The sequence below is a fragment of the Bos grunniens genome, chromosome 20, assembly GCF_055505025.1.
Source record: "Bos grunniens cultivar Pamir isolate PY7600 chromosome 20, Bosgru_T2T1.0, whole genome shotgun sequence".
Taxonomy (NCBI): Eukaryota; Metazoa; Chordata; class Mammalia; order Artiodactyla; family Bovidae; genus Bos; species Bos grunniens.
Genome location: NC_141184.1, coordinates 5,251,079 through 5,268,936, shown reverse-complemented (window position 1 = coordinate 5,268,936; position 17,858 = coordinate 5,251,079). Strand labels below are relative to the sequence as shown.

Below are 17,858 nucleotides of genomic sequence, written 5' to 3'. Positions count from 1 at the left end.
GAGGCCTGGCGTGCTGCAGTCCACGTGGTTGCGAAGAGTCGGACACGACTGACTGAACTGAACTGATAGAGTAATTTAGCTTCAGACCTTTACTGTATGTGTTTTTTTTTTTTTTTGAAACGTGGCTTGATTTGCTGCATATAAAAAACCTGGTTGGCACAAGCACGCCGTCATGGGGTCCCTCCAAGTGTAATTTCAAAAACTTCAAAGTGTGATTCTGAGACAAGTGTGGAGTGACCATGGATAACCACTGCTGATCACATCATTACTGATGATTCTTAGAACTTGGCAGCGAGAAGAGCGACCGGGAGGTGAAGCTGGTTTAATGGGCATTTGAGGATCAGAGAGACAGTCAGCTGGGAAGCAGGTGCTGGAGGAAGCCTGAGATGAGATGCAAAACTGGGCAACAGCCCTCGCATAAGCTCTGGGATATCCCTTCTACCCAACAGGTGTCACCTGGGGGTCCTAAGTTACTTGCCTGCATCTCCAAGTGTGGTTCTAATCAAAGCATGCGTGTTCCAGGCACAGAGGTAACTGTTGGCAGGTGAGCTGAAGGATGCGCTTGCATTTCGGAGCATCTCTTCTCGGAGCCTCTCTTCTCGTCAGGATCCTCCCTCCTCCCCTGTTCCCAGCTCACAGCTGTGATGTCAGGGCCAGCAGGGAGCTGTGTGTGCCGCCTGGCGTCACCTGGATGAGGTGCCCGAGCAAGGGTCCAGCCCTGCTATGAGGCTGGCGTCCCCATCTGCAATGTGTGGAAACATGACCACACGGTGTCGACTGGAGGATCATTCATGACACGTGTGTGAGTGTGTGGTTCCAGCAGCCAGCAGGGCCCTCTCCCCGGCTTGCGGGGGTGGGCGGGCAGGTGGGTGCAGAGATGGTGCTATTCCTGTGGCTTCTGGCACGGGGCTCGCCTCCCCAGCCTTCCCCTGTGTAGTCAGAGCCCAAAGTCTCCGCTTCCTTGTTTGAAACACTCGGGAGCATAGGCCCTGCTGCTAGAGGCCTTTTCATTCTTGACCTAAGTCATCACCGGGCTGGAGGAGGGATGCGTGAATGGCCAGCGGGGGGAGCACAAGGCGGGCTCACCAGCCTCGGAAAATAAGAATACAGGACCCCTGGTCAAATCTGACCATCAGACAAACCCATGCATACAGGCACACCTCAGAGACATCGGGGCTCCGTTCCAGACCACTGCAATAAGGCAAGCGTGGCAATAACGTGAGTCACACACATTTTTTGGTTTTCCAGTGCATGTACGTTTATATTTACATTATACCGTGGTCTAAGTGTGCAATTGCAGTTATGCCTGAAAAATGCACATCCCTTAATTTAAAAATAATGCTGTGGGAAAAACGGTGCCAATAGACTTTCTCAACGCAGGGCTACAACCCTTCAATTTGTTAAAAATGCAACATCTGAGGAGTGCAATAAAATGAGGCATGACTGTCTATTTTTAAGCATACGTTTGTCCCATGCAATATTTGGGATATATGTATATTAAAAAATTGCTTGTTGTTTCTCTGCAATCCAGAGTTGACTCCCATCTGTATTTTATCCGGTAACTTCGGTCCCGGGAACAGCAAGCGGGGAAGAAGGAACTGGACTGGGCAGTCAGGGAGGTGGGGCAGCGGGGAGACAGAGGGGCTTTGAGGGGATGCCCCAGAGGTCGGAGCGAGGGGCAGACAGTGTGTGACCCGCAGAGCAGCAACAGGGGAGGGAGGGGGCACGCGGCCAGCAGGGCAGGGCCCGGAGGAGGGGTCTGGGTGAGGGCTGCAGAAGTGCGTGAGCAAAGCACAGGCTGCTGCTCAGAGCCGGAGGCAGGGGACCAGTGTGACTGGTCAGGGGAGCACGGCTGGCTTTCTCTGGCTGGGCTTAAGTAGGAAAGGGCGGGAAAAAAAAAAAAAAAGTTAGGGCAGCCGCCAGTTACTCGTCAGCTGCTGTACACGTGGGGCTGAGGGTCACAGGGATTATGTTTGCTCCCCAGATGGTCGGTGTGGATCCTGCAGGCGGCTTCTGGGACAGCTCACTGCAGATGAGGGCTTGGTTCCGGGGCTGGTTGCATCGGGCTGTGGGCCAGAGCTCTACTTGTATTATAAGTTCTGAGTGATCCTTCCAGCCCCTTCGAGGTTCACTCCTCCTGGATGGGTTTGAGTCCTGCATTTTCAATACTGCATTTCAGCTGTCCAAATCCTGAATGGTGTCTGTCTTCTATAGAAGGTCTCCAGTGTGGACGATGCCGTGCCTTCCTCTAAGGAGCCCTGCTCCCCTCCTCCCTTCCCGTCCCCCTCCTCTCTCCCTTCTTCCGTCCATCCATCCTTCTTCCCTTCCTTCTTTCCTTCCACCACGTACCCTTACGTGCCCAGCGCCATGCAGTGTGCTCAGAAGGGGAGGACCGCCCAGAGACCCCTTCAGCACCCCTAACGTGACTCACGCCTGGTCCGCAGGGCGCCTCCTGGAGAGACACCGGCGGCCCTGGCCCAGACCTCGCAGACCCGGGCCGGCCTGCTGGTGGCCTGCTCCCCTGCCTCAGTCCTGCTGTCTCAGCGTCTCCACCCTGTTCAGCGTTTCCATCCTCGGGAAGCAGGGATGTCTAGGGAGCCGTGTCTTCTGCGAGGGCCTGACCAGGCCTGGAAGCAGCAGAAGAGATTGGCTGGCTGGGTTTTGGTTCTGTGAAGGCCCAGCGCTTCTCCAGGCACGTCTCTGTGCGGCTCACTTCAGCGCCCAGGGGCGGAAGCGCCGCAGGCCTGGCCTTGCGGTCGGAGCTCTGGGTGGACGGGCCTCCCCAGATGTAGTCTCCCGTCGGGGTGGAAGCGCTGCAGGCCTGGCCCTGCCGTCGGAGCTCCAGGCGGTCGGGCCTGGCTGGAGCGCAGTCTCCCGGCAGGAGCCGAGGCAGCAGCACCCAGCCCTGCGTGGGCCCCCACGTGGTGACAGGTCACCAGGCAGGGGTATCCAAGGTCAGGGCTCCGGGGCCTTCTCACTCAGCCACAGGGCTCCGCTGCTTCTTCCTAACATACTTTGGAAGTTTTAATTGGTATGTTATTCTTCTGTCTTTTGGTTCATCAGTTAAACTTAATTTTGTTAACTTTTTATTCTAGAAAATTTCGAATGTACAGAAGTGGGGTGAACGGTATGATGAACCTTCTGCAGGCAACCAGCGCTCAACTCTGAGGTCACTTCGGGCCTTATCTTGTTTTGTCTACAGATCACACAAGCACACCCCTCTACACCTGCCCCAGACACACACACACACACACACACACACACACACACGCATATACACTTGCACCTGCCCAGACACACACACACACACAGAAACACCCCTACACCTGCCCCAGATGATTTTAAAGCAACCCCGAGACATGATTTTATTCATTAATTCCCGGAGAAAAAGGTGTGTCTTCTCTAAAGCACCAAGATACAATTTTCTCACCTGAACAGCACAAGACCACAGCATTGAATCCTGTTGTGTTCCAGTTTTTTTTTTTTTTTAAAAAAACAAGGAAAACCCAGCCAGGATCCGAGCCCTTTCCGGACCCGTCCTGTGGCCGCTGGATGCACCCAGGAGCCCACGGCTCCCGACGGCTCTGCTGCTGGTCTCTGGCCTGTGAACCCTCCTCTGACCCTGGACGTCCCGGAAACAAGCTGCCCATCTCCCACGGCACAAAGCCAGGTTCTCTCCAAGCTGCTTTCCCATGCACTGCGTGGTGCCAGTTCTGCTCTAACAGGCCGAATCTCCTTCCAGCGAGAGCAGTTTGAATGCTAATTGTTGTCTTATTAGGACCTGTTCCCAAAGTGATTCCCCAGTCTAGTGGTTCTCCCCGCAGGCTGCCCATTAGCACCCCTGAGCAGCGCTGAGATCACACAGGAGAATGTGCTGTGATCCATCCGGGTGGAGGGGGCCCAGGCCCCAGTTTCCTAGCTGTCTGCCGTGGCTCTCACGGACAGCCTAGGTGAAGACCACCGTCCACCCCCCTCTTAGCTCTGACAGCATCCAGAGCACAGACAGGCTGGCCGACAGAGATAACTGTTTCGCAGGCCCGAAATCATTTCCTGTGACCCAGTTTTATACCTTCAAGTCTAGGCAGCAGACTGTGAAGCCAGTAAGCACAGCTAATTGAGAACCACAAGGGGCTCCTTTTCACAGAGAGACAGGGCAGCCCCCACGTTCCAGCTGCCTGTGTCTTGAAGATGATGCCCCTGAGGTCTTCAAAGCCGGCTGGGCACTGCAGAAGGGTAAAGACCCACTTCTTCATTCCTTCTGTGTCTCACAGTAAAACCTTCTTCCCCAGGAGGCTCCTCAAGCCAAGCGGAGAGCCACAAGGGTACCACCTGGGTATCATAGGCTAAATCCTATTTTAGCGGGCCTTCTAATACACGTGGGCATGTGCCACAGCAGAACTCTAAAATTACCCCAAGATTCCCATCCCCTGGTGGTCTTGTGCTTTATAATCCACCCCCAGATTGCAGGCAGAAACTGTGACTATGATGGAATATTGTGCCTGTGAAAAGGTTACTGAGCACTTGATCTTGAGTTAATCAAAAGGCAGGGGAGCCCGGTGGGCCTGGCCTAATCAGGTGAGCACACCAAGGGACTGAGCCCTTCCTGGAGTGAGAGGTTGGAAGTCTGATGGGCCAATGGAGGGGGCACGTGGCAAGGGCCTGATGGTGTGAGCAGAGGTGGCCCTGGTCCTTCCACAGCAGCCCACCCATCCGTCCTCCCCGGAGCCCATCCTTCCAGCCACGCCCTCCCCTCTGCACAGCAGCCTCTCTCCCTGGCCCTCCCGATGCTGAGGCTGGTCCATGCTGCTGTCCTCCAGAATGTGCTTGCTGTCCTCTGCCTCCTGGGAAATGCTGAGGTTTAATCTTGCATCATCAACAAATATTGTAATAAGGTGCTTAGTCAGTCATGTCCAACTCATTGTGACCCCATGGACTGTAGCCCGCCAGGCTCCTCTGTCCACAGGATTCTCCAGACAAGAATACTGGAGTAGGGTGCCATTTCTTCTCCAGGGGATCTTCTCAACCCGGGGATCAAAACCCTGTCTCTTGGGTCTCCTGCAGTAGCAGGCAGATTCTTTATCACTAGCGCCACCTGGGAAGCCCCATTGTAATAACACTTGACATTTTGTAGCATGCCAGGCTTCTCTGTCCATCACCAACTCCCAGAGTTTACTCAAACTCATGTCCATTGAGTCGGTGATGCCATCCAACCATCTCATCCTCTGTTGTCCCCTTCTCCTCCAACTTTCAATCTTTCCCGGCATCGGGGTCTTTTCAAATTGGCTGAATGTTTTTGATCCAACAGGGACTTTGTTAGAAACATTTGAGTTTGTCCCATTGTGTGTCTGTGTGCAGATGACAAACTAAGCCTTGAGAAGGTTTAGCAATTTGCCCAAGGGGCTGGCCTGGATTCAAAGATTGTGTGGCCATGATGAAGTCTGAATCCCCCCATGGCTACTTGGCAAGGACTTGGGCCAACAGGACATCTGGGGATTCTGAAGCAGCAGCAGGTCCTCAGAGAGGGAGACAGGAGCGCAGAGAAGGGGCTGCACCTGAACTTGGGGGTCGTGGTTTTATGCCAGCTTGACATCACTCCCTTCCTGAGTGTATGTGCACCACGCACAGAAGCTGGAGCTAGTAATAACAGGAGTGGATCTGTCCCTGAAAGGAAAGTGTCTTCAATAAAATAAGCTACCATGTAACTGTCTCATCTTTTGCATTTATGGTTATTTTTCCTTTTGCCTAAGAACATCTGAAAATCCCATGGATGGAGGAGCCTGGTGGGCTGCAGTCCATGGGGTCACTAAGAGTCAGACATGACTAAGCGACTTCACTTTCACTTGTCACTTTCATGCATTGGAGAAGGAAATGGCAACCCACTCCAGTGTTCCTGCCTGGAGAATCCCAGGGACGGGGGAGCCTGGTGGGCTGCCGTCTCTGGGGTCGCACAGATCGGACACAACTGAAGCGACTTAGCAGCAGTAGCAGCAAGAACATCTGATGCATTTTAGACTGCCTCCGGTGGAAAAAAAGAAACCCATAAAAACAAGCTGAAACAATTCCTACTCTCAACAATTAGCAATTAATGAGTTTATTTGTTGCTTATCCACACAACTTTTTCTTATCTCTAAATATGTTATGCAATGTCATCGTCAGTACCTCCTATTTCATAATCAGTGTGAACTCCAGATCACTAACATCTCCGTAGAACTTTCTTTGGATGGCCTCACTGAATAAAAGAACCATAGTTTATTCATCACGAGTTGGCGAGTGTCTGTGTTGTTTATGCTGTGATCAGCACCCATGCCACCGCTCGGAAAATGCCAGCAAACTCTCAGTGGTTGATAACTTAATGGACTCACCTCTTAATAAGATGAACATCTGTGAGGCTGCCTCACGGAAAGGAAAATCCAGATTCTTAAGTGTCAGTATTTCCAATCCTGGCCACAGCTAGACTTACTTGAAAGGGCTTTAGTGAATACAATGGGCTTAACCTCAGAGATTCAAGTCTAATTGGTGAGGGTGTGCCTGTCATAGGCGTTGTTTTAAAGCTCTCCAGGTGACCCTAATTTGCAGCCAAGGTTGAGAAACTCTGAAATAAGCTGTCTTTATAAAACATGTGCTTGTTTATATCTTAATAACTTGTTAAAATGCTCCTCTCACCTCTTTTTGAACTTCCCGTCTTGCTTACTTGCTTACTGAGCTGGCCACGTTAGCTTGAGAATGTCAACCAGGGGAGATAGAAAATTAATTTATTTGAGAGAACTAGCCATTGTTCATTTTATAAGCCAGGTGCGACCTTGAAACCAAGGATAGTATACGAAAGCCAAATTGCTGGGCCATCACACTTATGAAGATGGATCCCTTAAAGATTATTAGCAAATTGAACCTCTAAATGTATAGAAATGATAATAACCAATACCTAGGAATTTCCTACAAATATAAGGAAGATTTAATGTTAGATAATCTGAAAATGTCACTGTTTTGAGAGAGAAAATTATTTCATTAGAAGTTAGAAAAAGCATCTTATAAAATTAATCATTCATGATGGAAAAATAAAAATTTCTCATTGAAATAGGAATTAGGGTTAGTTTTAGTGTTCTTCACTCGATGAAGTGTACCTAAATATACATAATGAATCATTATAATGATGAAACATGGATGCATCCACTTTAAAATCAATGAGGCAAGGCTGACACGTATCTTTATGCTTCTTATTGACATTACATATAAAAAGGAATCAATGGCATAGGATAGAAAAAGATAAATTTGTCATTATTTACAAATATGCAAATATTTATATTTATATCATTGCTTATAAATATGATTATCTACAGCAATAACAAAAATCTATAAATTACTAGAAAAATTAGGTCTTCAGCAAGGTGACTAGGTATAAAGTTGATTTTCAAAAGTGAATAGCAAAAAATTTATAGTAAAAAAAATCTGATGTTTCTTTAGAACAAATCTGAGAAATCATTTTTAAAATTCATTTGCATACAATCTGTACAGAAGATCCTTAACGAAGGACCAAAGGTGTGGCTGAATACTTTCTGTTCATGAACAGGAAAACATAACAGCTCAAAAATATGAATTCTCTCCAGATAGACCTCTAGATTTAAGGCAACTCCATTCAGAATCACAACAGGGTTTTCATGAACTCAATACCGGGTTTCTAATATGTGCAGTGATGATCAAAGGACTAAGAAAGAGCCATGTGTATTCTAAATAGAAGTAAGGACGGGGGAGGGTTTGCCTAGCGGGCATGTATAATCATGGAACTACGACATTAAACTGATTCATTGGAAAAGACCTTGATGCTGGGAAAGATTGAAGGCGGGAGGAGAAGGGGACGACAGAGGATGAGATGGCTGGATGGCATCACCGACTCAATGGACATGAGTTTGAGTAAACTCCAGGAGTTGGTGATGGACAGGGAGGCCTGGCGTGCTGCAGTCCATGGGGTCGCAAAGAGTCAGATTCAGATCCCTACCTCACATCATACACTTTACTATGATCAAAAGTAGCAGCATCAAAGGGCTTCCCATGTGGCACAGTGGTAACGAACCCTCCTGTCCTGCAGGGGACACAGGAGATGTGGGTTCAGTCCCTGGCTCTTGAAGATGCCCTGGAGGAGGGCATGGCAGCCCACTCCAGTATTCTTGCCTGGAGAACTCCATGGACAGAGGAGCCTGGTGGGCTACAGTCCACGGGGTCACAAAGAGTCAGACACGAATGAGCATGTACACATCTTATCACAGGAACAACAACACTTTAAAATTCTTAATGAGAACATGTAGGTGGTTATTTTTTCTTAACCTGGGGTAGAAAAAAAGTTTTCTTAAACAATGTACTGAAAGCCAGGCAACCAATATGAAATATTGGTGAATTTGGCAAGCTAGATTAAAGATGGTGTTGGTAGCACATGTAACTGACCCAGACTATAAAACAAACTTCTAGAAATTAATAAGAGGAACTTCTCTGATGGTCCAGTGGTTAAGACTCCACGCTTCCACTGCAGGGGCCACAGCTTCCATCCCTGGTTGGGGAACTAAGATCTCGAATGCCTTGGGGCTTGGCCAAAAGAAAAAAATAAAAGGATAATTTTTTTTTTTAAGAAATGAATAAGAAAAAGATAACTGATTTAAAAAGTGAGTGAAAGATATGAACAGGCCTTTCAGAGAAGAGGAAATATAGGGAGCCAATAAAAACTGTAAGGAGATGACAGATGTCTTAAGAAATCAGGGAAGTGCCTGTCGTGTAGTGAGATAGCATTGCACACCCATGTTTGGCAAAATTATGAAGTCTGATAGCACCAAGTATTAGAAAGAAAGCAGACTGAGAATATACATGTTGTTGGTGGGAGTGTAAATTGCTACCATCATTTGGGAAATCAATCGTGTAAATTTGGACTTTAGTCTACCCTGCTGCTGCTGCTGCTGCTGCCAAGTCACGTCAGTTGTGTCCGACTCTGTGCGACCCCATAGATGGCAGCCTACCAGGCTCTGCCACCCCTGGGGTTCTCCAGGCAAGAACACTGGAGTGGGTTGCCATTTCCTTTTCCAATGCATGAAAGTGAAAAGTGAAAGTGAAGTCGCTCAGTCGTGTCCAACCCTCAGAGACCCCATGGACTACAGCCTACCAGGCTCCTCCGTCCATGGGATTTTCCAGGCAAGAGTTAGTCTACCCTACAATCTGGCAATTCCAGTCCTAGGAAGCATCAAGAGATTCACTTGCACAAAAAAGGAAACAAAAAAAAAAGAAAGAAAAGGAAAACAACACAGTAAGAAAGAAAAAAAAAGAGAGCTGCCCGAAAGTGTGTTTAACAAGTCTTGAACAAGAATGTGCAATCCTGTTTCTAGTAGCAACAAACTGGAAGCATCCCAACGGCCTGTACAAACTGGAGTCCACTCACACTAAACTACTGCCCAGGGTACAAAGGAATGAGGAGCAGCCACAGTGGAAGCTTGATGGCTAGCGGTCCAGAGAAATGGACCGCCGCAGGGGACTCGGGCTCGATTCCTGGTCAGGGAACGAAGATTGCCTTCATGCTATGTGGTGCGGCCAAAGATTAACAGCTATCAGGCAAACAGACAAAAAACCCTCCCCCAAAACCCCACAAAACATGATGCCTCGAGGAAGCGTAAGGTTCCATGAAAAAGCAAGCGCCAGAGACTTCATATAGTAAGAGAGCCTTTTATATAATTTTTAAAATGCACAGCTACACAATATTTAGGACTCCGTGTGGAAGTCAGAGTATTTTTTATTTTTTGTACATGAATATTCATAGCAGTATTATTTCTAATAGTCAAAAGGTAGCAACATTCAAATGTCCATCAACAGATGAACAGATAAAAGATAGGATATCCACACAATGGAATATGATTCACTCATAAAAAAGAGTGAAGTACTGATACACGCAACAACATGGATGAATATTGAAAACATCATGCTAAGGGAAAGAAAACAGTCACAGAAGACTACACTCCATATGGTTCCATTCCTATGAAAGTTCAAAATAGGGAAACCCATAGACTAAGATGGTATTAGCGGTCACTTAGGACTGGACGGGGCAGCTGCAGGGGAATAGGAGGGTAACAGCTAAAAGGATTTCCTTTTTTTTTGGCAGTGCCAAGTGGGTTGCAGGATCTTAAATCCTGACCAGACGTTGAACCTGGACCCCCACAACGAGAGCACCAAGTCCTAATCACTGGACCCCCAGGGAATTCCCCCAGATTCCTTCTTCAGGTGATGAAAAAGTTCTGAAGATGACAGTGGTGATGGTTGCTCTAATCTGTGAATACAATAAATCTCATTCAGCTGGACACTTTAAAGGGTGAACTATACAATAAATGAATTCATACCTCAATAAAGTGTTTTTTTTTAAATCTCTACTCATAATAATGCAGAAGCCCACTAACCCAGAAGTTTCTGTGGCCAGTTCTCCCTTATAACTGTACTAGAGAGTAGAAAGCATGGTCTGCTGCTGCTGCTAAGTCGCTTCAGTCGTGTCCAACTCTGTGCGACCCCATAGACGGCAGCCCACCAGGCTACCCTGTCCCGGGGATTCTCCAGGCAAGAACACTGGAATGGGTTGCCATTTCCTTCTCCAATGCATGAAAGTGAAAAGTGAAAGTGAAGTCGCTCAGTCGTGTCTGACTCCTAGCAACCCCATGGACTGCAGCCCACCAGGCACCTCCATCCATTGGATTTTCCAGGCAAGAGTACTGGAGTGGGGTGCCATTACCTGGGGGAAATTCAACTTTCCACTTGGTAATTCCATATTCATGCTAGCCTCTTACCTCACACCAAGTAACACAGAGGGAACTTCCTTGCCATGAAAAGCTTCAAATGTTGAAGCTGTAACTATGCCAAACGAATGAGCTCACTAACAGAGATTCTGAAGGCCTTTGGATTTCGGGTCTTTCTGTAAAGTCAAATTAAAGTGTTGTAATGTCACATATCTGCCTCTTTGGGGTACTTTCTAAGGTGAGTTTCAAAATGAGGAGGCTGAACCAAGAATACATTTTATGTAATGACCAAAGCTACTCCTGTCCCGTTTGATTTCTTTTTAATTTTTAGTAGTAAGGTGGGGAGTGGGTGTGCATGCGTGTGCTCAGTCATGTCCCACTCTTTTCAACCCTGTGGATCATAGCTTGCCTGGCTCCTCTGTCCATGGAACTCTCCAGGCAAGAATATTGGAGTGGCTTGCCATTTCCTACTCCACAAAGTAGTTTTTTTTAAAGCAAAATAATGACGTGGACAGAGGAGCTAGGCAGGCTACCGTCCATGGGATCTAAAGAATCGACATGACTTAGAGACGAAACCGCCACCACCGCCACCACCCCAACCAGGGAGGAACCCCAAATGCAAGGCAGTAGCTGCATCTGAGGAAAGAGGCGAAGTGGTAATAAGCACGCATGGAAAAGGACACGTCTGGAGGTGTCAGTCATCTGCAACGGCCTCATGCGGGTGGCTGGTGAGTTCAGGGTGTTCAGTGTGTAACACAGACAGACAGACACACCTAACAAAGACAGCCGTACATGGGCCAGTGATGACATTCTAACTTGAACCTGGGCTTATGCATGGACCCCAGTTCTGTGCATCTGAGGTCCAACTTTCAAGAAAAGAGAGAAAAAGAGGAGCAAAACCTTACTTTAGCTGTGCTGCCAAATGCCAAGGAGCCCAGGAACAAAGCCACACTTTATAAATCTTGTGGTTTTGCCTCTGTTTCCAAACCCATCTCCCGAGATCGACATTCTCGACTCGGGTGTGTATCGAGAAAGACTGAAATGTGTTATGAGGCTGGAAACGTCTTCCAGACAGTCCTGATCACCCCCACCCCGAGAAAACGCCCCTTTTATCCTGTGCTGCTCTGCACGGAGCTGTCAGGCTGCTGTCAGAATTTCCTGGAAATATCTTCATTGGTCCTTCTGGTACTAGAAGTAGCATTTGGTCCCCAAGGCTTCCTATGCACGCATGCTCAGTCACTTCAGTTGTGTCCCACTCCTTGCGACCCCATGGACTGTAGCCCACCAGGCTCCTCTGTCCATGGGATTTCCCAGGCAAGAACACTGGAGTGGGTTGCCATTTCCTCCTCCAGGGGATCTTCCCATCCCAGGGATCAAACTTGTGTCTCCTGCATAGCTGATAGATTCTTTACCACCAAGCCACTGGGGAAGCCCTAAACCTTCCTATAGATGAGGCCGCAGTCTGTGCTCTGTATGCAGAAGAAGAAATCCCTGCTGACGTGTAGCGAACTTCCTTCCTGGGCATTAAACTGCCCCCCTCTTCCCTGCTCTTGACTGACTGCGCTCTGACCCTCTTGAAGGAGTCTGCAGTGACTGCCTTTTCTTGCCCAGCTGGGCAGTTGGAAGCCTGTTCTGCAGGAATGCTGTTAACCCCGTTCATTTCTACTCACGCTTTTACCTTCTGTTTCACTCTGACTTCATTCTATATTAAAGTTATCTAATTATCAATTATTAAAGCGACCCGTTCCTGCTCAAATATTGGGGCCTTGAGCAGATAGTTTCATGTTGCTCCAAGAGAGAGCCCGGCAGAGCATACTGTATTAAGGAACAAAGGGAGTCACCTCTCTGAGGCATTTGTTATGAGGAGCCTGCAGGCCCAGTTGCAAAGGGAGTTTTAAAATTTAAAGATGCCTTAAATGATCTGGCTTCTCTGCTCCGGCCCACAGTGCAGGCGCTATTTCTCAAAAGAGACTCAAAGTGGTGAGAGGAGAGTCCTGCCATTTTGCTAAGAGCTACGACTCATTTGTATTGAAGTAAACAGCTCAGCGGTCTTCCCTGGTGGCTCAGAGGTTAAGAAACTGCCTGCTGAGCATGAGATGCAGGTTCGATCCCTGGGTCCGGAATATCCCTTGGGGAAGGGAACGGCGACTGACTCCAGTATTCTTGCCTGGGAAATCTCAGGGACAGAGGAGCCTGGTGGGCTACAGTCCATGGGGTCACAAAGAGTTGGATATGACTTCAGTTCAGTTCAGTTCAATCGAGTCTCTCTGCGACCCCGTGTCTCTTTGCTGCACTCTTGGTGCAGCACACCAGGCCCCTCTGTCCATCACCAGTTCCCAGAGTTTGCTTAAACTCACGTCCATTGAGTCGGTGATGCCATCCAGCCATCTCATCCTCTGTCGTCCCCTTCTCCTCCTGCCCCCAATACCTCCCAGCATCAGGGTCTTTTCCAATGAGTCAGTTCTTCATATCATGTGGCCAAAGTATTGGAGCTTCAGCATCAGTCCTTCCAATGAATATTCAGGACTGACTTCCTTGAGGATGGACTGGTTGGATCTCCTTGCAGTCCAAGGGACTCTCAAGAGTCTTCTCCAACACCACAGTTCGAAAGCATCAGTTCTTCGGTGCTCATCTTTCTTTAGCAACTGAAGAAACAATAACAAAAACAGCTCACTGGGCGGATTCCAGGGTGGGCAGGGGAGGGGCTCTTATGTCAGTTTCAGCAACACTTACTAGTTGACAATTTCCTCCAGCTTTTATTGTTGAACAGCTCAGGCTGCAATGCAGGGCAGCTGGGACCACGGTGCTCCCCTTCTATATTTAAAAAATAATTGTATTTAGTTTTGGCTGTGTTGGATCTTTGTCGCCTTGCAAGCTTTTCTCCAGTTGGGGCGAGCAGGGGGCCACACTTGAGTTACGCTGTATGGGTTTCTCTTGCTGTGGACGGGAGCTAGGATATATACTTAGGGCTCCCGGATTCTAGAGCACAGACTCAGCAGTTGTGGTGCACAGGCTTAGCTGCCCGAGGCACGTGGGATCTTCCTGGGTCAGGGATGGACCCCGTGTCTCCTGCATTGGCAGGAGGCTCTTAACCACTGAGCACGCCCGCCCCGGGAAGCTCCCCACTCACCCTCCTGAGGCTGGTTCCCCATCAGCTGGTCTCCTAGCATCTCTGCCCCAACATGGGAGGTTGGAGGCCCCAGGTCGATGTGAGAAACTAGAGCTTGTTGAGCAATCCAGTGTATCCAGGTGGTCGGTTAGATCATCGAGCCAAACTGAAAGTGACACCAAAGGCCTCGTTGTGGACTCAGGAGACGGGGGAGAAGCAGGGAGGGCGTCAGGTCCCATGTTCCCCAAGCACCTTGGACAGATGGACGGTGCCAGCTGGGGTCTGGGGGTCAGCACAGCCTGGGAATGCCATCTCTCTGCCAGGAACCCCCCAGCTGGAGGGCTTGGGGGTGCCCAAGGGAGGGTGGCGGCAGGGGGCGGATGGAGCAGGGATGAGTTGCAGGGAGACTGCAGAGTCTGGCTCAGGGGGCTTCAGGCCTTGACTGCAGTTACCTCCAGGAAACCACGATGTACCACGAGACTTGGTGTGGAGGGCGTGGGTATCGCTCTCCCCCCATCTCCACCCCTGGGGCCTGACAGATTACACGGAGGGCTTTGGTCTGAAAATAGACACTTTGGAGACCAGGGCAAGCCCTACAAGTGAGGTTGTAGAGGGAGAGGACCCTGGGGTGGGGCTGGCAGGTAAGACACTGACGTCCCCCGCCAACTCCCAAGGAGAGGCTCAGCGCCCCAGGCCGGCTTCCTGCACTCATCCGGGGGTGGGTTCCACCACCCCCTCATCCTTAGGTTGCAAGCCTGTGTGCTTGGTTGCTCCTGACTTTTTGTGACCCCATGGACTGTTGCCCACTGGGCTCCTCTGTCCATTGGATTCCCCAGGCAAGATTACCAGAGCAGATTACCAAAGCAGGAGACCCAGCTTTGATCCTTGGGTTGGGAAGATCCTCTGGAGAAGGGAATGGTAACCCACTTCAGTCTTCTTGCCTGGAGAATCCTATGAACAGAGGAGCCTGGCGGGTACAGTCCATGGGGTCTCGAAGAGTCGGACACAACGGAAGCGACTTAGCACACATGCACACACACCGTGAAATGTTAAAAAGCTCACTCAGAATTTAGTTTTCTTGGACACTTTGAAAGTCTCTTAGCCATAAAGCAATCAATATTTTATTTATGTAAACATTAAAATGTTAATATTCAGCAGAATGCTCATGCACAGTTTTCAGAATTGTCTAGAAGTAATGAACTGTAGCTTCTCTTGGGGATTTATTCACTTTCCCCCCCTCCCGAACTGTCTGATGCACCTCTCTTAGGTGCTAGACAGCTTGCTGGATGCCCTGACTGCTGTGATCAAAGTGATCCTAGGGGCTTGACCTCTGCTCCCAGTGCCCAGGCCCGTGGGGGAGCGGGAGGAGGAGAAGCAGAGTGATGGTTATACTTGAGTCCAGCCCAGCAGGCATTCACACTGGTGGGCATGGCTTGGGTGGGATGGAGGTGACCCTAAGTTCAGTTACCGCCCGAGAGTCTGGGTGGCCAGAGAAGGGATCCAGCAGACTTGGGTGAGGGGCCCGAGAGTCTGGGTGGCCAGAGGAGCGATCCAGCAGACTTGGGTGAGGAGCAGGCGGCTGGGGACCCCTGGCTCTGCTTGGCTTTTCCGTGATAGGCACCTGCTGGGTGGCAGGACACGAGCTATGGAATGGGCAGGCCTGGGGGAGTGGGAACAACGGGCGGTCACCTCCCTGGAGCTCAGTGGCAAGGCAGAGCTGGGGGGACAGACGGAGTCCCAAGGACACCCCCGTGCCATCAGAGGAGAAGTGCTGGTGGATGGGAACAGGCACAGGGGCTCAACCCCGGGGAGCCCGGAAGGCAGGGCTCCTGAGGGGTGTCAGCCTCCTCTGCCCCCTGGGTCTCTCTGGCTCTCGCTCCATCAGGGGGCCTGGCTCTCCCCTTCACCTCTCCCTGGGTGGAAAACCCCCTGAAGCCAAAGTCGCCACCTTTCTGCTTTCGCTCCCCTGTCAGTGACGCCCACCCCCCACCCCCACCCCCAAAATGCAGCATCCTCCCGCCTCACCACAAGCACCATCCCTGGACCCTCACCCCGCAGCCCCAGCCCTGTGCTCCCAAGGCCAGGGCCCCTCGAGTGGACCCTCCCAGCCCTGCTCCAGGCCTCGCACCTCGGCTCGGCAGGAATCAAGAACCGCAGGTGCAGGAGTTGACAGCTCAGAGCTTCATCTCTCACCGTTCTGGAGGCAGGAAGTGTGAGATGGAGGTGCGGGCAGGGCTGGTTCCTCCTGAGGCCTCGCTCCTTGGTGTGTAGATGGTCACCTTCCTGCTGTGTCCTCCCATAGCCTTCCTCCTGTGCATGTCTGAGACCTGATCTATTCTTACGGTGGCTCTGTCCTAGATTAGGGCTCCGCCTTTATGACCTCAGAGTTTCCCTTGGGGCTCAGCTGGGAGAGAATCCTCCTGCAACGACCTGGGTTCGATCCCTGGGTTGGGAAGATCCCCTGCAGAAGGCAAAGGCTGCCCACTTCAGTATTCTGGCCTGCAGAATTCCATGGACTGTATAGTCCATGGGGTTACAAAGGGTCAGACATGACTGAAAGACTTTCATGCCACTTTCTGGCTTCATTTAGCTTTTGATAAACCTCGATAGCATATTAAAAAACAGAGACATCACTTTGCCAACAAAGCTATGGTTTTTTCCAGCAGTCATGTATGGATGTGAGAGTTGGACCACAAAGAAGGCTGAGCACCGAAAAATTGATGCTTTTGAACTGTGGTGTTGGAGAAGACTCTTGAGAGTCCCTTGGACAGCAATGCGATCAGACCAGTCAATCCTAAAGGAAATCAACCTTGAATATTCATTGGAAGGACTGATGCTGAAATTGAAGCTCCAATACTTTGGCCACTTGATGCCAGGAGCCAACTCATTGGAAAAGACCCTGATGCTGGGAAAGATTGAGGGCAGGGGGAGAAGGGGACGGCAGAGGATGAGATGGTTGGATGACATCGCTGACTCAATGGACATGGGTTTGAGCAAGCTCTGGGAGATAGTTAAAGACTGGGATGCCCTGAGTGCTGCAGTTCACGGGGTCGCAAAGGGTTGGACACTACTGAGCATCTGAACAGTAACAGAAATGATAAGACAGCATCGAAAGAAAGCTGTTTTCCCAGGAAGAATACTTCCTCCCTTAGCTTACTAAACTGTGTTCACAGCTCCAGTAGAAAAGGAAAAATATTCATTTTGGAAGACTTTGAGAAATAATTTCCTACCTGTTCCAATTTCCAGTTTGTAATAAAAGTTTTCTCTCCTTTCCTCTACTGCTGCTCTGGAAATTGGAGCTGGCCCGCCATAACCTGGACATGGCCACTTTATTAGCATTTCTCAAAGTCATGAGAGATACACATGCTTGCCGATACCTCGCTTATTGTGTTCGTAGTGTGGACACGTTTCTAAAAGTCTGGGTCTGTGACCCGTGGTGCACAGTGAAGGAGGCTGGGATGGGGGGTGGGCAGCCCGATTCGTGTCGCAGAGCCAGTGGTGGCAGGGGATCTGGGGCTCCGTTCCTCCCGGGCTTTTGATTCCCCGCAGCTTTCAAAGTGCTCTCCTACTGAATCTGGAAAACACCTCAGACTAATTCGAGGGGAAGGAAGGAGTTTGAGATGTGTGCATCGAATACTCAGCATTAGTTGTTCAGTCGTGTCCGACTCTTTGCGACCCCATGGACTGTAGCCTGGTAGCCCACCAGGCTCCTCTGTCCATGGGATTCTCCAGGCAAGAATACTGGGGTGGGTTGCCATTCCCTTCTCCAGGGGATCTTCCTGACCCAGGGATCGAACCTGGGTCTCTCGCTCTGCAGGCAGATTCTTTACTCAGAACTTAGGGGTCTGTAAGTCCTGTTACACCTACAGATGCCCGAGAGACACAAGATGTTTTTCCACCCAAATCCTGGACCTCTCTTCCAGGGCGCCTCACCTGGCTAACCCTGAGACTCCTGGGGCAACCTCGACAACCCCCTTTTGATCTGGGGGGCTGGGGGT

The 17,858-nt window shown here is 49.9% G+C and overlaps 1 long non-coding RNA gene across 1 annotated transcript; it reads left to right on the top strand.

Annotated features, from left to right (window-relative positions):
• The first annotated feature begins 857 nt into the window (after window positions 1-857).
• Window positions 858-4,059, top strand: LOC147350052 (uncharacterized). The gene is made up of 2 exons (XR_015148594.1): window positions 858-1,218; window positions 3,096-4,059. It is a non-coding gene; the product is annotated as an uncharacterized LOC147350052 (long non-coding RNA).
• Window positions 4,060-17,858: the final 13,799 nt, after the last annotated feature.